This window comes from Podarcis cretensis (assembly GCF_951804945.1).
Source record: "Podarcis cretensis genome assembly, chromosome: 9".
In the NCBI taxonomy this organism is placed as follows: domain Eukaryota; kingdom Metazoa; phylum Chordata; class Lepidosauria; order Squamata; family Lacertidae; genus Podarcis; species Podarcis cretensis.
This window is the reverse complement of record NC_137178.1, coordinates 14,986,341-15,008,278: the sequence shown is the minus strand read 5'-3', so window position 1 is coordinate 15,008,278 and position 21,938 is coordinate 14,986,341. Positions and strand designations below refer to the sequence as shown.

General features: G+C 45.8%; 1 protein-coding gene across 2 annotated transcripts in view; it reads right to left on the bottom strand.

Annotated features, from left to right (window-relative positions):
- ARHGAP24 (Rho GTPase activating protein 24) overlaps window positions 1-21,938 on the bottom strand; it is a 415,806-nt gene that overhangs the window by 369,412 nt on the left and 24,456 nt on the right. For both annotated transcript variants that reach the window (XM_079990832.1, XM_079990834.1), the window contains exon 2: window positions 11,602-11,738. The gene's annotated coding sequence lies outside the window, so the exon portion shown is untranslated. The remainder of the gene's footprint in view (window positions 1-11,601; window positions 11,739-21,938) is intronic.

Below are 21,938 nucleotides of genomic sequence, written 5' to 3'. Positions count from 1 at the left end.
GCAAGCTCCCCCACCAATCTTATTTGGCCTGAAAGGATACCTTAAAATACTAATTACAGGTAGGTAGCCATGTTGGTCTGAAAATTATTTTGTTAAAATACTAAGCGAGCTCCCTCTTGAACCAGTGTTTGTTAATCAGCTTTAAAACCTGCCTTCAAAGCTGAAGGAAGCAGGAATCCTGAAAGGAAACAGATTTTCTCTAGAGACAGTAGATTCTCCTTTGCTAGAGACAATGGCGACCATCTATCAGGGATGCTGCAAGTCAGCAGTCTGGAACCTCTGAGGCCACTTCAGCCAAGCCATGCCCATCAAACATGATGCCAGGTGTGGGGAAAGTAAAGGCACAGCTAGGCCACAAGTCAGTTTGCTGGCACTCTGATCAGTTTATTAGTGAACCCTCCTAATTCCATGCAATGCCCCAAAGTCGGTTCGCGGTGGTGGTGGTAGTTTCACAACCAGCTGGTCATTTGCAGCTTGCAAAGCACAGAGGAGCCATGCCTTTACTCGCGCAGTTCAGTTTCAAATTGTGTGGGACCCAAAAATGGGTCATCTGGTATTATTGTGATGACAGATGATTGACACGTGAGTGGCCTGCAGCTGGAGGGGGCGGGGTGGGAGAAATAAAATCAAATTCCCCACCTCTGCTACATTTCCATTTCTGCATTAAGTAGCGGGTCATACTAGATGATTCCCAAGAACCCTTTCAACTAACCCAGAACCAGAATTCCATTTTCTAACTCTCTCACAGTGTCTGACCCTGTCCTAACTTCATTCTGAAGGAACGTAGTCTCAGTACACCTGTCCTTTGCACTCGCTCTCTCTCTCCAGTTCCTACCTTCTTTTTCCCAAAGCTCATATTTACTAATAATTATAATAATTTATTATTTATACCCTGCCCATCTGCTTGGGTTTCCCCAGCCATTCTGGGTGGCTCCCAACGGAACATTAAAACACAATACAGCATTAAACCTTAAAAACTTCCCTAAATAGGGCTGCCTTCAGATGTCTTTTAAAAGTAGGATAGTTGCTTATTTCCTTGACATCTGATGGGAGGGCGTTCCACAGGGCAGGCGCCACTACCAAGAAGGCCCTCTCCCTGGTTCCCTGTAACCTCGCAGTGAGGGAACCACCAGAAGGCCCTCGGCGCTGGATCTCAGTGAACTGATGGGGGGTGGAGATGCTCCTTTAGGTATACAGGACCTAGGCCATTTAGGGCTTTAAAGGTCAGCACCAAAAGTTTGAATTGTGCTTGGAAACATACTAGGAGTCAATGCAGGTCTCGCAGGACCGGTGTTGTGTGGTCCCGGCGGCCACTCCCAGTCACCAGTCTACCTGCCACTTTCTGGATTAATTGCAGTTTCTGAGTCACCTTCAAAGGTAGCCCCACGTAGAGCGCATTGCAGTAGTCCAAGCGGGAGATAACCAGAGCATGCACCACTCTGGCAAGACAGTCTGCGGGCAGGCAGATTCTCAGCCTGCATACCAGATGGAGCTGGTAAACAGAATTGACCGGCGCCTCCATGGACAGCTTGAGTCCAAAATGACTCCCAGGCTGCGTACCTGGTCCTTCAGGGGCACAGTTACCCCATTCAGGACCGGGGAGTCCCCCACACCCACCCGCCCCCTGTTCCCCAAAAACAGTACTTCTGTTTTGTCAGGATTCAACCTCAATCTGTTAGCCACCATCCATCCTCCAACCGCCTCCAGGCACTCAGACAGGACCTTCACCGCCTTCACCTTCCATTTGTGTTGAGGTGGACCACTTTCACATGCAATTGTGTTCAGAAGACTCTATGCCATTCCCCCCACAAAGCGACTGCCAAAAGCCCTGGTCTCCTCAAGCCTAGACAGAATCGGATGATGGCAGCCATTGCAAATTGTGGCTTGTACATGCCGATTGTGTGTGAGAGAGAGATAATGATTTAACACCTTCAACAAAAGAAGTTTTAAAATAGCGTTTACTATTACTCTGCCACCTTCATTGTCTCTCTTTTTGTTTTCTTACACATCTTGTTCTTTGCATTGGGCTATTCCTGTCTGTGCAGGGAAGCAGAATCTTGTAAATGTAATGCAGTTGTTTGGGGCATTTATTTTCTTCCACAAACAGCGTCCTCTATTTATAGCATTACCTACATGAAGAAGGAAGAGCAGAGAAAGGGACAGAGGGTGTGCAAAGGCAGATGTGGCAAAGATGAGGACGCACAGAGAGATCCATGGTGTTCTTCAATGCTGCTTTAGCTGGATTTCCCTGGGATTTAAGGTAGCCAGGTCACAACCCAGAAAGTCCCCCTGTACCTTTAAATTCACCGCAAAGCAGACTTTCCATCTATTTGCCTCACTTTCCTGGAGTCTTGCTTACCATCAAAGACAGCAGGGCTGCCATTTTAGCTTTCAGTGGGACGGGTGGTGATGAAATAAGAAGCTGAATCAGACAATTGGTCCATTGAGCTCAGTATGGCAGCCCCTCTCCAGCGTTTCAGAGAGCAGACATTCCCAACTCTACTTGGAGATACCAGGCTTACCACATGGTTAAGCTGCACACAACAGCTGATGACCAATAGTGTAGGCTGGTTTGGAATTATCTGGACATTTTTTAAGCTCACCAGGTTTGTTTTATTAAGCTGTTCATTTTAATAATGTTGCTGTGACTGTTCTTCAAAACTACGTAATGCCGTCAAAATATAGCTGCTTCTATTTCCAACTAGCAAAACTGGAAAATATTTAAAGAATATATAAGATTATATTGTACAAATGATACCATCTTAGCAAAACTTGAATGATACTTGTGAACAAAAATGAATGAAATGAATACCTTAGTGGAATACATGAAAAAGGATGTAACGCAAAGCTGTGCGACAAAACCATGATAATAGAAATAGTATAATGAGAATGGAAGTTTTAAGCAGAAATTTTTATTTGATGGATATGATTTTGTATAATTTTTTGGTTTTTTTCTCTGCCCCCTCCCACCCGTTTTCTTTCCTTTCTTTTTTGTCTTTTCTTATTCTTATGTCGTGATGTTTTTCCTTCTGTATTGAATTTTTCTATACTTACCTTCATTGTAAACGATCATTTATGTCTGTATTTTAAACCAATATAGATTTACCATGGGTGTGGGGGGGGGGACAAAAACAAAATATAGCTGCTCCTGAGGAAGGCTGAGAACTCCCCTTTATTGGAGCTTTGTAAGCAGCAGTTGGATGGCCATCTGTCGGGGACTTTTTAGCTGAGATTTCTGCATTGCAAGGGGTTGGACTTGACCAGGGGTCGGCAACCCGCGGCTCTGGAGCCGCCTGTGGCTCTTTTACACCTTTGCCGCGGCTCCGGGGTGGATACTAGCGAGGGGAGGAGGCGCATTGTGCGCCCCGACACTCCCCACTGTGGCGGGCGCTGTACTGGCTGTGATGTCGCATGGGGGCGGTGCGTGCGTTAGTCAAGCACCGTCCTGACGTCACCTTCCTGCCCGCCCGCCCGCCCGCTACATTGTAAGGGGCATGTATGCTGGTCACTGCAATGAAAGGGGGCATGTACGCTGTTTTGAAGGGGAGTGAAGAACACACACACAAAAAAAAGGTAACTTGTTAATTTAACGTTTATTTCTATGAGGAGGAGTAATTCTGAGGGGTCAAACAAAGAAATAATTTTAAAAAGTGACAAAAAGGTTATTTTTATAATGACGAGTTTTGCGGCTCCCAGTTTTTTTTTCTTCGGAAACGGGTCCAAGTGGCTCTTTTTGTCTTAAAGGTTGCAGACCCCTGGACTAGACACTTGGGGTCCCCTTCCAACTCTATAATTCTCCAAAATGATGCTCTTGTGTGGGAGGGGGATTGAGTCAATACCAGGGGAAAGTTGTGACTGCCCCATTCCCCCATCCAGCTCACCATTTGAGGGAACTGGGGACTACAGAATTTCCAGAGCTCCTCCATTTGTCTCAACGGTGGAAGGAAAACATACCAGAGAAAAGCAGTGGCATTTATTCCGCCATTCCTTTTCAACAAGGCATGCTTGTTTTCCCCACTTCCTAAAACACGGGCAGACATGCACACCTCTGCATCCAGGATCCTGTTAAACTCCTACTCAGATGAGAAAATCTTGGAAGGTGCTCCTGTTCACCCCCCTGAGGCACTGTGAGCTGCACCCACTGAAATCCCTACCCATTTTGCAAGCACATAGCCTTAATGTGGAAATCTCACATGACTTTATAGGACAAAGCAATCCCAGTCAAAGCAAGGCATCCTTGACAGGCAACTACCCAGCACCTGCTTACCAGCTTCTCACGAAGGCAAGTCCACCACCTTCTGAAATAATTGCATAAATAACTAAGCAAGTATTAGAAATCACCCCAGAATTGGCCCTACTAACATCTTCCAAGACAATAATGCCCATTTACAACACAAAGAACTCATAACCCACCTACTTTCAGCAGCCAAAAACACCATAACCAGAAACTGGAGAGACCTGTCAAGAGTAAGCATGGACCAATGGTACCAAATAGTATGGGAAACAGCCTTACTAGAAAAATTAACCAATAAACTGAAACTGACACGGGGACAAATAGAAGAAGACGCCTTCACGCCAATATGGCTCCCCTTTATCACATACAAAAATCCAACAACAACATACAAATCAATATGGGTAGCCTGATCCAAAACACCCACCCACCCCACTCACACATGAAAACAAGGACCACCACAGCCAACCACAAATGAACAACCACACCCTAGGCCAACCCCAACCTCTCTCATCACCAAAGGAACACAAGTGAACAGCAGAGAACCTGCACAAGTGACACTGACACAAAACCCCACATATATTAAGTAAAACAGAAACCACACCACACCACCCCCACTCACCTCCCCCCCACCTCTTTCCCCCTTTTCTTCCTAATGTCTCAACAAATGAAACTGAACTGTAAAAAAATATTACTTGAAAAAAAGAGAGAGAGAGACATTGCACACACTTTTGTAAACCAAGAAAATCTTTAATAAAAATACACAGTGGAATGTAATAATAATAATAATAATAATAATAATAATAATAATAATAATGAGATGTTGTGTTTTTGCTCATAAAGAGTTGACGCCATCTTTGATTACTAACTGGCAGGCTCCTGTGACATTGGGTTTATTTGTATGCATTGGGGAAAATCCTATTTTGTGGCTACAGGGTGCCCTTCTTCTCCCAGAGCAAGTTCCTCTGAGGGCCTACATTGCTAGTAACATGGCATAATTTTTTACTTTAAATTTGATAAAATTGTAGAGTTGGAAGGGACCCCACGGGGAATCTAGTCCAACCCCCTGCAATGCAGTGGTTCGATGGCCAAGTTTAGATTTAGTTAGGTTACATTTATTTATTTTTTAAAGGTAACTTTCTGATCTCCTAATTTTTCTCCACACTGCTACATTAGCGGTGGCTCAATGTACGCAAGACTATATCCTTCCTCTCCATGTTGCTTTCTTCCTGTGTGTTTGCAAAGAGATGAAAAACTCCAGGAACTCACAGGAAAAGGCCGTGACCCACCCATCCCATCCCCCCTCCCTCTAGCCTGCGTATTCTGCTATTTCAGGCATCAACCTAATTACCAGGAGCTGTAAATTAACCAAACCACTATCCCGCTCCAATTATAAAAGTGTCCTTCCTTGGGCCATTTGTCTTATTTGACCTTCAAAACACAATCGTACCTCAATACTTCAGTTCTAGCTGGGAAGCTTTGCGAGTGATGTGCCCGACAGCCAATTAAAAATCCATGTGCGTGCGGGAGTGTGTGCGGTGCTTTTGAAAGCTATTGTTGTAAATTCTGTGGAATGGTTATTGGAGTGGTTGCTGATACAAACAAAGGCCTGCTCAAACTACCTAGTGTAGGGTGTTGCCATGAACACAAAACATTCCTGAAGCTGACACCTGACCAAACCAGGGAGACAACCTTGGCCTACATTTTGTATATCACTCAGTTAATTGCCAGGGTTTGGCTTGGCTTCCCTTCTTTCGTTTTCTTTACAAGTATTTGGAAGTTTTGCCAGAATTATTCGAATGAAGTATACACGGAGGAGCGCAGGAAACGGCATTATGCAGATTCAGACAAATTGTTCCATCTTGTTCAGTATTTTCTGCACCACAGGGGGAGAACCTTGAGCTCATGGTTAGCTCAGTCGGTACAGTTAGAGGTCAGGGTCATAGGTCTGAGCCCCACATTGGGTGAAAGATTCCTGCATTGCAGGGGTTTGGACTAGATGGCTATGGGGTACCGTCCAAAACTCTGATTCCATGGGCCTCCATGTCACGGTCCGGTCTACGGGCGATCGAAGTCCCAGCTGAGAATGTCGGGACCGGGGGCAAGATGGCGGTGTGGGAACAGGAACGGGAGTCCAGAAGCCAGGGGTCCAAGGGTCAGGAAGCAGGGAGTCACAAAGTCAAGGGTCCGAGGGTCAAGAAGCAAGGACTCACAAAGTCAAGGGTCCGTGGGTCGGGAAGCAAGGAGTCAAGGAGCCAAGGTCCGAGGATCAGGAAGCAGGGAGCCAAACGCAACAAGGCAGGAAACGTGTTGCTGTGGCAAAGAGCCAAAGGGAAATGTTGACCTTATATCCCTTCCCGGCTCTTGCCACCAGGTGCAGTGAGTTACCAAGTGGCCTCACCTGTGTGGCTGCGCCTTGCCTCTCCAGAACAAACTTAGGAAGGCCCCAGCCCTGCGAAGCCCTACTGGTCACAGGGCCTGGCTCCTGCATGCACTCCTGACACTCCAAGAGTTCTAGATTGGCCTGTGAGGCTGTTTGTTTCCCCTACGCTCAGCTCACTTGCCCCATACGTCAGGTCACAGAAAGCTAGGTGTGGGTACCATTTGCTCCCCATTCCTCTGAAAGTGGGGCTTGCATTCAGTGCCTTCCCCATTTGTCCAAGACCAGTTACACCTGGAAGTTTTTGACAGCAGCTGACCCCTGCCACAAGAAGGGCTTTCTTTCTGTGCTGAATTCAGTGCCAAAAGCCAGCCCTGCTTTCCACAAGGAAAGCTGCACAGGAGTTCTTCTTTTGCAGCCACAGTATGGAATCTTTTGGGGCCCCAGCTTTAATTAATGTTGGAGTTGGAAAGGAAGAATTCAGAGTGCATGTGAAGAAGAAGAAGAAGAAGAAGAAGAAGAATAGGAGGAGGAGGAGGAGGAGGAGGAGGAGGAGGAGTTGGAGGAGGAGTTTGGATGTGATATCCCGCTTTATCACTACCCGAAGGAGTCTCAAAGCGGTTAACATTCTCCTTTCCCTTCCTCCCCCACAACAAACACTCTGTGAGGTGAGTGGGGCTGCGAGACTTCAAAGAAGTGTGACTGGCCCAAAGTCACCCAGCAGCTGCATGTGGAGGAGCGGAGACGCGAACCCGGTTCACCAGATTACGAGTCTACCGCTCTTAACCACTACACCACACTGGCTCACTGCCACATTGACTTTGTCAATGCATGGTCACCTAATGCCCTCCATTCTCAGGTGAATGAAAGGCAGGCAGCGCCACCCACTTGTCAGGGACAGCTCATGAAGGGTGGCGAAGGTTTGGACCTGGAAGACCAGGGATCGAATCCCCACTCAGTCATGAAGCTTGCTGGGTGCCCTTGGGCCAGTCACTATTTCTCACCCTAACCTACCTCACAGGGTTGTTGTGAGGATAAAATGGGGAAGAAAAGAACCACCTGAAGCTCATTGGAAGAAAGAGCAGTATATAAACATAATAAATAATAATAATAATAAAAAATTACACTGGATGGCTGCAGGACTTCAGACAAGGGACATTCTCCTCCCTATTTGGAGGTACCATGGATTGAACTTGAGACTGACTGCCATGCGAGTCAGATGCTCTGGCACTGAGGCATGGGAGCTCCCCAAATTGTGAGTAAAAATCAGTAGCCACATTTCCACTGATTGAGCACAGTTCTGTAGTTTAGTCACGTACACACACCAAATGTAGAGATCAGCCCCATTATCCTATGGTACAGTGGTACCTCAGGTTACATACGCTTCAGGTTACAGACTCTGCTAACCCAGAAATAGTACCTCGGGTTAAGAACTTTGCTTCAGGATGAGAACAGAAATCGCACGGCGGCAGCAGCAGGAGGCCCCATTAGCTAAAGTGGCACCTCAGGTTAAGAACAGTTTCAGGTTAAGAATGGACCTCCAGAACAAATTAAGTTCTTAGCTCGAGGTACCACTGTAGTTCAGTTTTCACTTCTATTGAAACTTCCCAAACCTAAATGTGAATCAAAAGGCAGCTATCCTTAAACTTTTCACACTTTTACGAAATGGCAGTGTCATTACTGAACAAACAAAAACCCAACTGTGTGCAAAAGAAAGGAACGTTGGGGGAAATGGCCACAAAGATGTATACACCAGGGATAATAATGTACAAATATGCATTCTATTAGTGGAAATTGCTTGCAAAACTGCATATATTAGGAGAAATGCACACAAAAATGTCCATTTTCATGGGGAATCCAAAGGTGAAACTGGAATTGACAAATCTTTCCACCCACAAAGCAATGAGGCATGTTGCGCCATGAAGTTGCTTTGTGGTGTGGTTCCACCTTAGCTCCCACCTACACAGGTTCTGTGGAGCCAAGATACCTGAAGGGCATGAGAAAAACGAAAGATACTTCCAAGGATGAACGCAGCAGCAGCAGCAGCAGCAGCAGCTGGTACTGCCATCACAACTATTCTCTGTACCACAATTTTAATGCAAGCTTATGATTAGATAAAACTGCCATATACTGTCAGACCATCAAGCCCAGGCATGGAAAACTGATAGATCTCCTAATGTTTTCCCTATTTTGTGTTTTATTTTTAAATTTGTATCCCGCCCTTCCTCCTAAAGGAGCCCAGGGCAGCGACCAACAGCAACGTCTTAGGAACAATTCCAATACAGATGGGAGAGTGGGAAAGATCTCCCCTTAAAAGGCTTGCTGAAAGAGGAATGACTTCAGCTGGCACCGAGAGAGAGAGAGAGAGAGAGAGAGAGAGAGAGAGAGAGAGAGAGAGAGAGAGAAGTGATAGAACCTGTCTAATGTTCAAGAGGAGGGAATTCCAAGGGGCAGGTACCACAACACTAAAGGTCCCTTTCCAACACTGTACAGAACAGATCTCCCGATAAGACAGCATCTAAATGGAGGCAATGGGGGTTCCACTTAGCTTTCATAATCCATTGTTGGTCATGTTTCCCCACCCCATCAGACCTGCCTGGGTAGTGGAATGCAGAGTGGGACCTCTGCAGCTGATGGCCAAGTTCATGTGGGAGGAGGCGGTCCTTTGAATATCCTAGTCCCAAACCCTTTGAGCCTTTGTAGATGGTACCGTATTGGCCTGAATATAAGCCGCACCCGAATATAAGCCGCACCTTTAAAATTGGAGGGGGGAAGAGGAAAAAATACCTGAATATAAGCCGCTCCCTTCCTTGTTGCTCCTGGCTGCATACTGGGCAGGGAGGAGCCACGCTGTGTTGCCGGTGGCCTTTCTTCTACCTTGCTCTCCCCCTCCCCAGCCTTGGGAGAGAGGACGGGGGACTATGCATGGGGTGTGGGGTGTGGGGTGTGGGGCGGGCACTGCTTTGCCATGCTCCTGGTGCTGTTTGCCCTGCGCTCCTGGCTGCATACCGTAAGGTCGCGAATATAAGTCGCACTTTAACTTTTCACTGTCGGAATTGAGGGGGGGGGAGCGTGGCTTATATTCAGGCCAATGCGGTAATAATCAGCATCTTGAACTGCATCTGGAGAAATGAACCAGAAGCCAGTGCAATTGTACCCAGAAATTAATCACAAGCTAGATTGGTGTGATACTGTAAGAAAAACATATACCAGAAAGTCTTCCGGCCGGCCACAGCATTTTGCACCAGCTGTACATTTTTAGGGATTTTTTATCTAAGACATTCTTCCCAAACCTTGGGTCCCCAGATGTTAATGGACTCTAACTTCTTTCACCCCGCCCCCAACAAGTGTGGCCAATGGTCAGGATCGTTGGGAATTGTAATCCAGAAACATCTGGGGAGTCAGGTGTGGGGAAGGCTATTCTAACATGTGTATCTTGCCCTTTCTCTACATTGACATAGATCCCTCTCCCAAATGCACAAAGTTATATTTTTTAAATTATCAGATTTGGGATACATTTACACAAAGCAAAAAAACCCCAACTCTGTCATACAGAGACAGTGTGAATGACAGAGAACTGAACAGGGGTCTGAGGCCGGAAGGGGAGGGGCGAGTTATGGTCCTCCAGATGTTGTGGGACTGGCTGGGTCTGTTGGGAGTTGGATTCCAACAACATCTGGAGAGCCACAGGTTCCTCAAATCTGCTTTAATGCATGGTCATCAAGTCTGGCAACACTCTGAAAATATCTGAGTCTTTTGGAAAAACACACACACACACATTTGTGAGAAACATCTGAAAACCACATTAGACAAGCTCTGATTGTGATGGATGGAAAAAATAAAAATATCCACCAAATAAAGAAGCAATAAATTGGAAAAAAAATTATAAAAAGGAAGGAAAAAAGGAGTCTCCATAGCAATTTTAACTACAGGAATAAATGTTCCAGACTTGATGAATTTTTAATACAGCAATGTTGACAGATATAGAATTCAAAGGATGCTCAGATAATGAAGTTGGAGGAAGTGTCATCAAGTCTCTCCTTTAGAATACCCAAATGTTTAGCTCATCTGACTGAAGATACTGTCCAGAGGGCAGTCATTCAACTATCTGCCAGGGTCCATCTCTCAATAAAGGGAAATATGAAAGGGAGGGGGAAATAGAGCAGCAGCTTTGTTGGGGTGCAAGGATTCTTGCACACAGGCGCATCACATACCTATGACATTTTCAAAGCCTTTTTCCCCGGTAGGTCATATCAGGGGGCTGATGTGACTCACCTCCATGTGTTGAAAGGTGTGGATGAGGTTGAAAAGCCATGCGGGGAAGCTCAGGGCCCCCACCACTGCATGCCACTGCCTCACACAAACACACCCAACACCCGCCTACTCAAGCTACATCAGAACAGGGTCCCTCCTCATGTACATGACTAGAGCTCCCCTATATCAGTAGACAAGCAGAATGCCTCTTGGCATAGCTTTGGCATGCAGGAATCAAGGTAGGAAGGTGGTGATGTGGAAGGAGGTGGGCTTTGCCTGCACAACCCTGTACACAGCTTCTTTCAATGTGTGGAGGGGATTGGGTGGGGGGAAAACACCCTTTTTAATCACACTGTTGTTAGGCAAACATAGTGAAATACACTCAGAGTCGAGAGTGGATTTCATGCTCTTTATTCAGCTCACAGTGGTGAGGAGGAATGGAAGTTCCCCCAGAATGTCTGCTTTATATACATTATTTACACAATGGGCCCCATGTTTTTAGCTAATTCCGGGATTCTCCTGTAGGCCAATCAGGTTGCGGATTCACTTCCACCTGGAGCTGGATTGGGTGGCCCCTGTGGACTACTCAGACTGCTGCATTCTGGGTCCTATTGTTCTAGGACCAATAGACTGCTGCATTCTGAATCCTATTGTTCTAGGACCAATCAGACTGCTGCATTTTGGATACTATTCAACTCAGTACATAACACATAGTGAAGGTACGTAGATATCTTACCTCTTATATACTACATCAATCACCTGATCTCTGTAGGAGAAGACCCCAAAACAGGATGGCGATGCCAGCTACCTTCAGGGTGCCATGGCCTTCATCCAGAATGATGGTCACCTCAAGAACTGAGGATGGGTCCATGCCTGCAAAAGACAAAAGAAGTTTCCAGTTTCAACAGCCCCCTTCTAGGAACATAAGCATCTTCCCCATACTGAGTCAGACCATTGCTCTACACTGACTTGCAGTAGCGCTCCAGGGTTTTGTACAAGAGGTATCCCCCAGATATGCCAGGAATTGAACTGGGCCCTTCTGCATTCACATGAGGTTCTCATGCAAAGTGGCCCTCTCTGCTAAGGAAGAGAGCACCTGGCCATGCCCTCAGGGAGATATAGGGCACCTCCGGATGATGAGGCACTCTCCAAAGCCACTGCAATCTCTGTGTTATGTCAGAGAGAGAACATTAAGAAACAATCCATTAATGGCATTATACTCCAGTGAGATTATGTGCCACTGGCCCCAAATGTTGAAGGGTTGCAGTTAATTGGGCACTTACATTATGGTTACCAGATTTTTTTCCAGTGAATCCTGGGACACTTTATTTATTTATTTCGAAGCTGAGTAGCAACAGGGAGTCAGTAGTGGGGATGGTGAGGCAAAAGACCCTGGGCCCAAGCACACATGCATATAAAGGTGCAAAGCCCTTCATTTGCACCCTGTGAAACATAAATGCACAGAGGTTTTTTTAAAAAACTGGGCAACGGCCCGCCACCCGCCTATGACTCCCGAGCCTTACCCAATCTCCTTCCCGCTTCCCCCTTTGTTTTGACAGATCAGGGGAGGGTTGGGAGTCATGGGCAGGTGGCTGTTGCCCAGGAGGGGCCAGCCTGGTAGTGAGGCATCTAATCATAAGCCTGCATTTTTATCAAGCTTATATTTTGATCAGGGCCTGTATCTTAAAATGAGCTTAAAGATCTTCAAATGTTTCATGCCAGGCAGAAGAGCAGCTGCCTAAGAACCTTGGCAAGATGTTTATTCTCCTGAACAAGGGGGCCCCCTGATTTATAGCAGAAAACGATTCTCAAAGTCAAAGGGAATTACAGGCTTGACAGCCAAGGTTACACTGACCCTACATATTACAGAAGATAAAAAAGCAGAGATAAACATAATTAAGAGTGGGTAAATAGTAAAATAAAACCATGTGCCTCCCATTAAACTTGAGCCATATTTTCCTAAGGTTCAAAGGTCAAGAGCAATAGAAAAGCATCTAGCTGGCAGAAAGGAAGAGAGTATTTTGGGAAGTCTTTTTCTAAAGTTGTTTCTTTCTTAAACTGAGATCCTTTTAAGATTTCTTTTCCTTTTAAAAGGTTATTTATGTTATGTATTAAATATATTGGCTTAAATGTAATTATGCAAAGGAATTAGAAACTAAGAAATGTTAAATCCTTATGCTAGATTCTTATTTCATATAGTTGGAAGAGATCACAGGGGCCATCAGCCACCAGCCCAGCCCCCCTTGCCAAGCAGGAAACATCATTAGAGCACATATGGTTGTCAGGCCTTTGTTTTAAAGACCTTCAAGAGAAGGAGATCTTTCAATAATGATGTGAACTCAAGATCCTTGACATCTGTTTAAAATAAAAATTTAAGATTAAACCATCTGTTTTGGAGGGCAATAGGGCGAGGTGAGCTGGTAATTAAGGTTCCTTGTTGAGACACATGTAAGATATATTACTACTTATTTGTCATTTATAGATAGAAGAATATATAGCTTTTTGATTCCCATAAAAGGGCAGAAGGAAATGGGTGTATCTTTTGTGATTGGTTCTAGCAAACAGCCAATAGGAATTTCAACCAGGCTGATTGGACAGAGGCAGCCACAGGAGGAGCAAGGGGGCTGGATTAAGGAAATATAAGTGCTGGCCAGAATGGCAAGAGGCCAGGCCAGAGCTTGGTAATCATATACCACTGTGCCTCATATTTATTTGTCTGACAAATAAATTATTATTTTAATTTCTCTATTGCTGCGTTGAATATTTCATTCCAGCTAAGCGTTAACCACAAGCAGGGTGCTACAGTAGCGCAGTTGGCTCTAGCTGGCTTCAGGGGCTGCTCGCTGCTTGCTGCCGTGGCACAGGAAAAATGGCGGGTGCCATGGCAGTGGGTAGCGAGCAGCAAGCAACTCCTGAAGCCAGCCAGAGCCAACTGCCACTACCAGGCTGGCTCCGGGCTGATGAGCCTGCCGCTGCCACATTTCCCGGGGACAGATTTGCAAATCTGGGGAAGTAATGGGGACAGAATTTGTCCAGGGACAGATTTGCAAATCTGGGGACTGTCCCCAGGAACCGGGGGCTTCTGGTAACCCTAACTTACATTCATCTGTGGTGGGAGCAATGGCATCAGAACAGGGAGGCCGGGGGCGATGCGCCCTGGGTTCCATGTCTGCAGGGGTGACAAGAAGACACCCTGCGGGGGCTCACAGCGGCGCAACCAGCCATCGCGCCACTGCAGCCGCAAGCAGAGGATTCCGGCATCGTCCGTATGGCACTGGAGCGGCAGCGGCAAACCGCTATGTACAGCACATGTGCGGCGTCGCTACGTACGGCGCATGCGTCATACGTAGCGATGCTGCACATGAGCCCTATGTAGCGACGCCCGCCCCAGGTGTGACGGCGCCTTCCTTTGCCCCTGGGTAGGAGTGTCTGCAGATAGTTGCTGCCAGGCCTGTGCTAATAGAGAAGCAATAGGACTCCTACTGTTGACCTCTAGCACCATAGTAAATGTTGGACAATTGCCATTGCAGAGAAACTTACACATGAAATCCATGCCAACAAGGGACAAGCAAGACAGGATGCCTTTTGTTTATCTTCCATACTGAAAAGACTGACCATGCAAGGACCCTTCCAGCCCAGTCTGGAAACAAATAATTAAGGATTCAGTAATTAACGGTTCGAGCCTTTTGGAGAATCATCATCACTTAATGTTATTTATGATGCATCAAGTCCCTCCATCTGACGAATATGATAATGGTGATTGCCTTCTCCCATATTAGACCCATAATGAGAGAGAATATTATGCCAACTCAGCTGTAACACTGTTGTGGTTCCCAAGCCCTTCATGTGGCCTGGAGTTTAATTTGTTTGTTGCAGGTGGTGAGGAGGAGCTCCTCAAAGAGTAGGGCTCAAGCAAATAAGGAGGCCCAAGTATTTGCAGAGACACGGAACTCATGCTTCAGAAAGAGGTCAAGTCAGAGAGGTCAAGCCCAATGCAAAAATCTAATTGCTCCATCTGATAATTGCTGGTGCAACTCTGTTGCAATTCAGAGACATAAAGGCTATCATAAGACAGGCTCTGAAGAAGTGTATTTATCTATTAAGTTTATATCTGACCTCCAGTATATCTCACGGAGCTCAAGATGGAGTATGTGGTCCCCTTCCCCTCCTTTTACCTTTCCAACAATCCTGGGAGGTAGGATAGACCAAGTCACAGGCAATGACTTTCACATCTTCCCCCTACGCTTGAGGAGCTCTCCTCAGCTCTTCATCCAAGTGGCAGTGTTTGCTGCCTGACCTGCTGGGTTGAAGCCACCAACCCTTCAGTATTCCCAGCTTTGGATCCTTGCTACAACCTGTCCCTGAACCATATCCCCCAGAGCAGAGCCTGAGTGCCAAATATTTCCATATTAACAGCAATTGGGGATGAAGTGCGCACATCTTCGAAAACCACATCTGTTCACAAGAACTGAAAAATGTGCATCGACCAGATCATTGGACTTAAATGGAGGCCATTGCTCAAATTAATACTGGCAGTTTCCCGTGCTTCATGCTGCATTAACCAGATTCACAAGTTTTCGTCTTTTAAAAAGCGCAGATTAGCATGATTTGTATAAGCATCCTTCAGCACAGGGCACTTCTGTGAGGAACTGCCTAACTCAGCGATATCAGGTCAAAACAAAGACAGTTCACCTTGTGACGTAATTTCAAAATTGCAAACTTAAAATTTAAAACCTCGTAGTTCCGTCTTCTAACCAGCATCGAAGAACAAAACTCCCCCATTATATAAAATTTCCCCATCCCAAAATAACAGAAGCAGCAACCACAGTAAGCAACATTAAAATCATCACATGTGAAGAGGATGCTCCTTCTAAATCTATAAAACAGCACTGCTGCTAAATTAATAAAACTATTAAATACCACTGAAAATTACTGAAAAGCCTACGGGAGGAGGAGAAAGAATTTTACACAACTGTTGTATACACAACAGAGGAACTTCCAAATATGCTTTGCTTTCACTGTAGGCAAAATGTCAAGAAGAAAGCATATTTTGGGGGGGCCTCCCCAAAACAAGAACCACCAGGGCAACTTATCACTTGCCGCGAGTTTATTTGCAGCACTGAGACACATGCTAGCTGGCATTTCTGGAGTTAAAAATATTTGCTATATCTAAAAAGAATATCCATCACCCAGTTACTGAGCACTAAAATTTATGCTGCGGCTGCTATTAGCTTTGCATATACTTTACAACCAGATAAAATCACATTGGGTTTTTTTTCCCTTCCCTTGCTCGCTAGTTCAGCAAATCTTTATAAAATATGCCATGCCCAAGAATAATATGGCTATCCAGCTTCTTCCGTTAATCTTTCACTAATTTCCATTCTTTCAATATATCTCAAAATAGCTTCCTTGATTTGTTATTCATAGTAGCAGCTATTTGTTCATTTTCTTACAATCCTCCCAGGACAACCAGCCAGTTTCTCTCAATGCCATGACCGCACTGTAGATATTCCACCGCTAAGCAGGATTTCATTATTATAGGAGGATTTGAGGGGCAACGTGACATGAAGGTGAAGTTTGTACCACTTTAACTGTACGCAGCAGTTTCATCTTGGCTCTGCAGTCTTCTAGTGCAGTCCTAGACGTACCTACTCTATTATGGTTCTCCGACCACAGGTTTCCCATGCCTGGTCTAGCCCAAAGGGGACTGGCAGAAGCAGCAAGTGAAAAGAGTATTGTGACGCTCTAGTCCTGATTGCAGGCTTCCTGTTCTCGGACTTCCATGAGCAGAATCATTTTGGACTCAAGACTGTCCATGGAGGCGCAGGACAATTCTGTGTCCAGGGCAGCTGTTTACCACCTCCATCTGGTACGCAGGTTGAGACCCTACCTGCCCGCAGACTGTCTCACCGGAGTGGTGCATGCTCTAGTTATCTCCCGCTTGGACTACTGCAATGCACTCTACGTGGGGCTACCTTTGAAGGTGACTCAGAAACTGCAATTAATCCAGAATGTGGAAGCCACACTGGTGACTGGGAGCGGCCGAGACCATACACTGATCCTGAAAAAACTACATTGGCTCCCAGTACATTTCCAAGCACAATTCAAAGTGTTGGCACTGGCCTTTAAAGCCCTAAACAGCCTCGGTCCAGTATACCTGAAGGAGCGTCTCCACCCCCATTGTTCAGCCCGGACACTGAGGTCCAGCTCTGAGGGCCTTCTGGCAGTTCCCTCAATGTGAGATGTGAGGTTACAGGGAACCAGGCATAGGACCTTCTTGGTAGCGGCGCCCTCCCTGTGAAACACCTTCCCATCAGATGTCAAGGAAATAAACAACTATCTGACTTTTAGAAGACATCTGAAGGCAGCCCTGTTTAGGAAAGTTTTTAATGGTTGATCTTTTTATGTTCTGTTGGGAACCGCCCAGAGTGGCTGGGAAAACCCAGCCAGATGGGCAGCCTATAAATAATAAATTATAATTATAATTACCCAGCCCTCTTTTTCATTTGCACAAACAGCCATGACCATGGGGATGTTCAGTTCACAGCTTTTATTAGGGGATTAAGTGTTATATAGCACACGCCACCAGCCACCCATCAAAATGTGAGAGATGCATCTCCCTGAGCCTTAAAGCAACCTCCCTGGATTAACGTTTCAGGCAGCTGCCCCTACCCAGGAGTCAGCTGGCAGGTCCACTCACAAGCACTTTGGTATCCCATAAATATAGCCCAGCAGTTCCTTGGATGGAAGCTTTAGCTCAGCCTTTCCTGGTGCTAGCATAGCGTAAGAAAGAACATCCTGCTCTTCCATTCCAGAACTGTCCCAAGTCTGGGAGGGTTGAAGGAGAGGAATCTAGCCATCAATGATTTGTAGCAATGCTTACCCACCTTCTGGGACTTGTGGGGGAGAGTCCTTCCTTCGGCCTCCTTCCGAGCATGTTCCCACCTGGGGGGCAGCTAAGTATCCTCTGCAGCCGTACAACAAGTCCTGCCACCAGCTAGTCACTCCAGTCTTCTCCAAGTGTTTTCCCCCATTTGCCAGTTTCTTCCTGCTTGCCACACACCTCTTCTGAATTATAAGGAATCATGAAGCTCAATGGTCTACAGCTGGGTCTCATTCCAGCCAGGTCTTGCTCCAGCTGTTTCTTATCAAGGAGTGCCACAGGAAGGGAAGTTAGATTCTGCCTCCAAGTCAGGTTATTCTGCTCTGTTTGGTTTTTAGCTGTCCTCCATTTATTCACGATGCTCTATTGTTTTGCTGCAGGATCATTTTTATCAGGCCAGGGGCCATGTTCTTCCATGGCCAACTTTCTGGGGGCCAGTGATTACAGAATCATAGAATTGTAGAGTTGGAAGGATCAGCTACATAGCTGTCAATGTTTCCCTTTTTTTAAGGGAAATTCCCTTATTCCGAATAGGATTCCTTGCAAGAAAAGGGAAAAGTTGACAGCTATGGTCATCTAGTCCAACCCCCTGCAATCCAGGAATCTCACACACACACACACACACACTTTTCCATCCTCCATCCAGGCAAGCAAAAAGCATTACTATGGTTCAGCAACAAGGCAAAAGTATTTAAGGAAGATCCAGAGAAAAGCTGGTGTCCTGGGAGAGGGCATAAGAAGAACAGAAGGAGAGTTTGGATTTGATATCCCTCCTTTCACTCCCTTTAAGGAGTCTCAAAGCGGCTAACATTCTCCTTTCCCTTCCTTCCCCACAACAAACACTCTGTGAGGTGAGTGGGGCTGAGAGACTTCAGAGAAGTGTGACTAGCCCAAGGTCACCCAGCAGCTGCATGTGGAGGAGTGGGGAAGCGAACCCGGTTCACCAGATTACGAGTCTACTGCTCTTAACCACTACACCACACTGGCTCTCAGGAGAGAGTCCCAGGGAACAGTGCCAAGGGCCTGATATCGAGATTGGGGGGCCACAATCAATCCTCAGACCCGAGACTTCCCAACTTTGTTTTATTCTATTGTTCTGACATGAGGAGTCAAGACTTGCTTTGTATCAGCTGAGGCTCCACACCACAAACACATCAACTGCAACCTAATATCCTCAGAATAAAGCTGTACGGAAACATTGATTTCTTATATTTCATCCCACGGGAGATCAATTTGATATGTGAAATCGATTTAAATTAACTTGTACTTTTCCTGCAGATTAATCAAGGTGTGTGGTTTTATTTAAAAAAAAAACACGTTCAGTAAATGGGTGGTATTAATGCTATTCCTACTCAGAGTAGACCCACTGAAGTTAATGTACATGACTAACTTAGGTTTGTTAACTTTAAGTAGGACTTAGCCGAATGCAACCCAAAGTCTTTAAACATTGCCAACATTCTGACATTATTCTCTTGGAGTTCAACTAGACAGGACAATTGGAAATCCATGACTGAAGTTCCCAGTGCTTTAATGTTTTTAAGATTTTTTTTTTAAGATTAATAGCAGCTGAGGCTACTAACAGGAATTTGGAATAGGGGTAACTTATGCCAGGGTATGTGGGTGGTGCTGTGGGTTAAACCACAGAGCCTAGGACTTGCTGATCAGAAGGTCGGCGGTTCGAATTCCCGCAACGGGGTGAGCTCCCGTTGCTCGGTCCCTGCTCCTGCCAACCTAGCACTTCGAAAGCATGTCAAAGTGCAAGTAGATAAATAGGTACCGCTCCGGCGGGAAGGCAAACGGCGTTTCTGTGCACTGCTCTGGTTCACCAGAAGCGGCTTAGTCATGCTGGCCACATGACCCGGAAGCTGTACGCCGGCTCCCTCGGCCAATAAAGCGAGATGAGCGCCGCAACCCCAGAGTCGGTCACTACTGGACCTAACAGTCAGGGGTCCCTTTACCTTATGCCAGGATAAGTTACACTGACTTCCTATGGTTAGGATTGCTCTGTTAGTTAAGCAAACTTTTGTATACGAAGGCCATACAAACAAGGGATCCTATAGATGTTAGTCATTATTACAGCTTAGCTTTATTTTTCCAAGCCAGATATACAGCCAGTGGCAAACTTTGGGCTTTAACATTTCAGAGGCGATGCCAAAATTCGTCTCCCCCCTCGCCTCTCACCTTCCATTATTCCGTCATTGCTACAGCGCCCCCTGCAGCAACCCTCCGAGGCAGAGTGGGTGCGGGTGAACTGGCTGCGCTTCCCTAAATCTGCCTCTGTATAAAACTACAGTTTTTGCCTAAAACAAATTCCATATTATAATGGATAATTAAAATTCATGCATAACCTTTGCCAGCCATTCATTTAAATAATAATAATCAAAAAAAATCAGCATTATTACAGGAAGAGAGTGCTTTGATTTTAGAGTAGATTTTATCACATAATAGAAAATTAGTGCTTTAATAAAAGAATGGACATCTCAATTTGGTCAGAAAAGGGGTCGTCCATTCATTCTACACTTTCATATGTGGAAGATGATGTCATTATCAAGTCCATACTCCAACACACAAAGCTATTCAGTGGGTCCATGTTGAATAGCATGAGAGGGGAACAAGGGTCTTTTGAGGGACCAGAAATAATTCAAGATCACACTGTGGGGCTTTATGTATCGCCGCTATCAGATATATTATATAATCAATAGCATATATCAGAACTCAAATCCACAATAGGCCTTGATCTGTTGCCTGAAGGATGTCAAGGAAGGAGGCAGCCTTTGTCAGGATTCACAGAATGCTGTGTAAGATAGTAAGTCTGCAGGCTTGAGTTTGCTAGTTGATGCAACAGGCTGATGCAATACAGTGGTACCTCGCAAGACGAATGCCTCGTAAGACGAAAAACTCGCAAGACGAAAGAGTTTTTCGTTTTTTGAGTTGCTTCGCAAGACGGATTTCCCTATGGGCTTGCTTCGCAAGACGGAAACGTCTTGCAAGTTTGTTTCCTTTGTCTTGCAAGTTTGTTTCCTTTTTCTTAAAACCGTGCATTCACTTCGAGGAGCAACTCATAGCACGCGGTGTGGTAGCCTTTTTTGAGGTTTTCGAAGACTTTGGTGATTTTTGAAGCTTTTCCAAAGTCCGTGCTTCGCAAGACGAAAAAAATCGCAAGACGAAAAAACTTGCGGAACGAATTAATTTCGTCTTGCGAGGCACCACTGTGCTTTCTATGGAGGTGCTGGGCGAGAATGACTCAGCAGTAATGTGCTGACAGTTGATTGACTGTCATCGGTTTAAAAGGGAAGCCTGTCCAGCAGTAATGGTGGTATAGAGGAGTGTGGTTAGAGAGAAAGAGGCTTCCTATTTGCCTTAAGGTGCAGCCAGGTACTCTGTCTGACTGTATGAACCGCTTCCGTAGATATTTGTATATACAGTGGTACCTTGGGTTACATATGCTTCAGGTAACAGACTCCACTAACCCAGAAATAGTGCTTCAGGTTAAGAACTTTGCTTCAGGATGAGAACAGAAATCGTGCTCCGGCGGCGCGGCGGCAGCAGGAGGCCCCATTAGCTAAAGTGGTGCTTCAGGTTAAGAACAGTTTCAGGTTAAGTACGGACCTCCGAAACGAATTAAGTACTTAACCCGAGGTAGTAAAGGTAAAGGGACCCCTGACCATTAGGTCCAGTCGTGGCCGACTCTGGGGTTGCGGCGCTCATCTCGCTTTATTGGCCGAGGGAGCCAGCATACAGAAATGCCCACCAGAGCGGTACCTATTTATCTACTTGCACTAGCATGCTTTCGAACTGCTAGGTTGGCAGGAGCTGGGACCGAGCAACGGGAGCTCACCCCGTCGTGGGGATTCGAACCGCCGACCTTCTGATCAGCAAGCCCTAGGCTCTGTGGTTTAACCCACAGCACCACCCACGTCCCTTACCACTGTATATAGCTCACAATAAATAATACTGCACTGAAGAACCTGGGACATTTCTGCTAAAGCGCCACGAAGAATTCGCGACAGCCTTGACCCAAGATGCCTCTTTATACTAATTGCCAAATTGGGTCAGGTGATTCTCTATAACCTATTAATTTTTTAAGCTTGATGGTCTGTACAATCAGAAGATCTGATTCACACAATACTTTGTGACAGGGGCATTCAATGCTAGTACTACTCAGAGGAGACCCATTGATGTTAATGATT